Source organism: Erythrolamprus reginae, chromosome 10, assembly GCF_031021105.1.
Source record: "Erythrolamprus reginae isolate rEryReg1 chromosome 10, rEryReg1.hap1, whole genome shotgun sequence".
Lineage (NCBI taxonomy): Eukaryota > Metazoa > Chordata > Lepidosauria > Squamata > Dipsadidae > Erythrolamprus > Erythrolamprus reginae.
Window position 1 is genome coordinate 29,385,082 of NC_091959.1, and position 5,000 is coordinate 29,390,081.

A 5,000-nucleotide genomic window follows, 5' to 3' on the forward strand; every position below is an offset into this window, starting at 1 on the left:
GGACCTCGCACGGTCGTCGGCACGGGGACGGATGGGGACCCGGGGGCCCTTCGCGAACTTTAGTCAGACCGGTCCACTCGGCCTCTCGGACCCCGGGCGCCGGCGCGGGAAGCCAGCGTCTCGTTCGTGGAACGCGACATGGGAAGCGCCGCGCCTCGGTGACGGACCTCGCCCGTCGCCCCGCCGACGGCGCGCGGCCCCGGGGCCGCCCGCGACCGGTAGCGGCCCCGGTCTACCCAGTCGCGCGCCGGCAGCACGCAAACCGTTGGCGGACCCCCGGACCTCCAGCCGGTCCCAGCCGGGCGCCGGCCAAGCGGAACTGGATCCCAGCCAGGGGAGCCGGGTCCCGGGCCTCGGCCGAAACTTGGCCGGTGGCCCGGGTCCTCGGGAAACTCCGCGGACGGTGCTCACACCGGTCTACCGCGCCTCTCCGAGCCCGTGCGCCGGCGCGCGAAGCCAGCGTCTCGTTCGGGGACCTCGGGCGCGACGTGGATCAACGGCCTCGGTTTGGCGCCTCGAACGGTAGGCGTACCCGGTCTACCGGGCCCATCCCAGTCGTGCCCCGACAGCGCGCAAACCGTTGGCGGACCCCCGGACCTCCAGCCGGTCCCAGGCGGGCGCCGGCCAAGCGGAACTGGATCCCAGCGAGGGGAGCCGGGTCCCGGGCCTCGGCCGAAACCTCGGCGGCGTCCCGGGTCCCCGGGAAACTCCGCGGACGGTGCTCACACCGGTCTACCGCGCCTCTCCGACCCCGTGCGCCGGCGCGCGAAGCCAGCGTCTCGTTCGGGGACCTCGGCCGCGACGTGCATCAACGGCCTCGGTTTGGCGCCTCGAACGGTAGGCGTACCCGGTCTACCGGGCCCATCCCAGTCGTGCCCGGACAGCGCGCAAACCGTTGGCGGACCCCCGGACCTCCAGCCGGTCCCAGCCGGGCGCCGGCCAAGCCGAACTGGATCCCAGCCAGGGGAGCCGGGTCCCTGGCCTCGGCCGAAACTTGGCCGGTGGCCCGGGTCCTCGTGAAACTCCGCGGACGGTGCTCACACCGGTCTACCGAGCCTCTCCGACCCCGTGCGCCGGCGCGCGAAGCCAGCGTCTCGTTCGGGGACCTCGGCCGCGACGTGCATCAACGGCCTCGGTTTGGCGCCTCGAACGGTAGGCGTACCCGGTCTACCGGGCCCATCCCAGTCGTGCCCGGACAGCTCGCAAACCGTTTTCGGACCCCCGGACCTCCAGCCGGTCCCAGCGGGGCGCCGGCCAAGCGGAACTGGATCCCAGCGAGGGGAGCCGAGTCCCGGAAACCTCGGCGGCGGCCCGGGTCCACGGGAAACTCCGCGGACGGTGCTCACAACGGTCTACCGGGCTTCTCCGACGCGTGGATCAACGGCCTCGGTTTGCCGGGCCCATCCCAGTCGTGCCACGACAGCGCGGATACCGTTCGCCGACCTCGCACCTCCGCTCGGTCCCAGCGGGCCCCCGGAAAACTCCTCGGACGGTAGTCGTACCGGTCTACCGGGCTTCTCCGACCCCGGGCGCCGGCGCCGGGAGACGGCCTCTCGTTCGGGGACCTCGCACGGTCGTCGGCACGGGGACGGATGGGGACCCGGGGGCCCTTCGCGAACTTTAGTCAGACCGGTCCACTCGGCCTCTCGGACCCCGGGCGCCGGCGCGGGAAGCCAGCGTCGCGTTCGTGGAACGCGACATGGGAAGCGCCGCGCCTCGGTGACGGACCTCGCCCGTCGCCCCGGCGACGGTGCGCGGCCCCGGGGCCGCCCGCGACCGGTAGCGGCCCCGGTCTACCCAGTCGCGCGCCGACAGCGCGCAAACCGTTGGCGGACCCACGGACCTCCAGCCGGTCCCAGCCGGGCGCCGGCCAAGCGGAACTGGATCCCAGCCAGGGGAGCCGGGTCCCGGGCCTCGGCCGAAACTTGGCCGGTGGCCCGGGTCCCCGGGAAACTCCGCGGACGGTGCTCACACCGGTCTACCGCGCCTCTCCGAGCCCGTGCGCCGGCGCGCGAAGCCAGCGTCTCGTTCGGGGAACTCGGCCGCGACGTGCATCAACGGCCTCGATTTGGCGCCTCGAACGGTAGGCGTACCCGGTCTACCGGGCCCATCCCAGTCGTGCCCGGACAGCGCGCAAACCGTTGGCGGACCCCCGGACCTCCAGCCGGTCCCAGCCGGGAGCCGGACAAGCGGAACTGGATCCCAGCCAGGGGAGCCGGGTCCCGGGCCTCGGCCGAAACTTGGCCGGTGGCCCGGGTCCTCGGGAAACTCCGCGGACGGTGCTCACACCGGTCTACCGAGCCTCTCCGACCCCGTGCGCCCGCGCGCGAAGCCAGCGTCTCGTTCGGGGACCTCGGCCGCGACGTGCATCAACGGCCTCGGTTTGGCGCCTCGAACGGTAGGCGTACCCGGTCTACCGGGCCCATCCCAGTCGTGCCCGGACAGCGCGCAAACCGTTGGCGGACCCCCGGACCTCCAGCCGGTCCCAGCCGGGCGCCGGCCAAGCCGAACTGGATCCCAGCCAGGGGAGCCGGGTCCCTGGCCTCGGCCGAAACTTGGCCGGTGGCCCGGGTCCTCGTGAAACTCCGCGGACGGTGCTCACACCGGTCTACCGAGCCTCTCCGACACCGTGCGCCGGCGCGCGAAGCCAGCGTCTCGTTCGGGGACCTCGGCCGCGACGTGCATCAACGGCCTCGGTTTGGCGCCTCGAACGGTAGGCGTACCCGGTCTACCGGACCCATCCCAGTCGTGCCCCGACAGCGCGCAAACCGTTGGCGGACCCCCGGACCTCCAGCCGGTCCCAGCGGTGCGCCGGCCAAGCGGAACTGGATCCCAGCGAGGGGAGCCGCGTCCCGGGCCTCGGCCGAAACTTTGGCGGTGGCCCGGGTCCCCGGGAAACTCCGCGGACGGTGCTCACACCGGTCTACCGGGCCTCTCAGACCCCGGGCGCCGGCGCCGGGAGACGGCCTCTCGTTCGGGGACCTCGCACGGGCGCGCGCAACGGGTACCGGTCTACCGGGCCTCTCCCACGGGAAGCCGGCGTCTCGTTCGTACCCGTCGCGGGGAGCACGTGCCGCTTTGTGGTACCCCGCACGTCGCCTCGGTGACGGCGCGGGGCCCCGGGGCCGTCTGCAAACGTTAGGGTAACCGGTCTACCCGGCCGATCCCAGCCCCTGGCCCACAGCGCGGGACGCGGGGTGCCCGGGCCTCGCTGCCGGACCTCCGCCGTCGCCTCGGCGGTGGTTACCGGTCTCCCCGCCGGTCTACCGTGGACGGGCGACGGGATCCCGGGCCTTGTACCGTCGTTGCGCGCTAGTGGCCCCGGTCTACCGGCCTGAGCCGAGCGCTGACGGAAGCCTGGGCCACAGCTCCCGCCCCCCAGCCCCCTGTCCGCCTCTCTCTCTCTCTCTCTCTCTCTCTCTCTCTCTCTCTGCCTGCCACCTGAATGTGGCGACACCGGGTGTCTGTGTCTGTTTTGGGGTTTTTTCCTTACCTAGGTGTAGGATTTTACTTTTCTCTACGTTGAAGACCGCCCTTCCGTACTCTTAGCCTGTCCTCTTGTGGCATTGGCACCGGTCTACCCAGGTGTTCAGTTTTTTCCACAAGGAGGAATTCTCTTGGAACGTCTTGGAACTGTGGTCCATCCTTCATCTTGGTCATCTCCGTCTCCAACTTCCCCGCTAGGACTTGTGGAGAAACAACATCTGGAACAGCTGAACCTTCAACATCATCGATTGGAAAAATAAACTGAAGTATCATTACTGGGTATTCTGGGACCAATCTGTACCTTCTTCAAATTTAGCTGAGGTTGAAATAACCACTGTGTGGATTGGTGTCAGCAAATTTACACTGCTTACAACTTTGATCAAAACCTATGAATCGCGGCCTTTCTGCTACTGGGCCTCCTCTCTTTCTCTGGACCAGCGGAGTGTTAACCATGGCATATGAGCCAAAAATATGGAGGCTTTGGATATCAGGCTTCTTTCCGTACAGCAGGTAAAAAGGATTCATAAGGTTTTGGCTTTAAGTAGTAAACACCTCTAATTGGAAAAGCACGAGCAACAACTGTCTCGTTCTTGATAACGTGGACTTCTTTTTCTAAAAGCATAAGTTTATAACCTAAGTCTTCCTTTAGGTGATACATACTGAGTAAGTTAGTTACTTGCAGCTTTCGGAATGTATAGAACGCGTGGAATCGTTTGGTCTAATTCTTTTACGTAAGCAGTTCCTTCTCCTTCAACTTTGCATAGGTGATTTGACCCTGAATGTAGTTCTTTTATGTCAGTCTTACGTAGTTCTGTGAAAAGTTCTCTTTGGCAAGTAACGTGAAAAGCTGCTCCGCTATCTAAAAGTCCATAAACGTCGGATGTCATGCTCTGGATCTGACTGTGGAACGTTGTTCGGGACCAAAGAACCGACGGAAGGACGTGGTTCGCTTCTGGAACCTCGTTGAGATGATCTGTCGGAGTTGCTGGAGCTTCTGCGCCTGCCGCAGATTGAGAGCGTTGCCAATCAGGATATTGAGTGCGTTGGAAATCTGTTCCCCTGGGCTGCTTGTAACCTGGATATAAGGTTCGGGAGGGAAGCGTTTCTGATAGGAAAGTGAACACAAGAACAAGGGGCCGCAATGTGAAGTTAGTTGAAGTTGGATAATTTTCCATTTTGTTTCGAGTTTCTTTTACGTCGGCGATGCTACAGTATCGCGAATGTGGCCAGTTGGATACCGGATGGAAAAGGTTTCCTCTCTACATTACAGCCGGGGGGGGGAGAAATATCCATCCTTGGCCACTAAAAAAAATGGCTCGAAATACTAGCGGGTCGGGAAGGACAAAAGGGTCCTGACACAGCGGCTCGTCTCCTAGTAGGTGACTGAACCGGTGAAGAAACCAGCCCTCCCTTTCCCAGATCGGTCCTGGCGGTTGCACCGGCAGGCGTGGGTTTGCGTCGATGAACTTTAACTTACGCTGGTATGGCCAGCCACGAATCCAAAATGGCTTTGT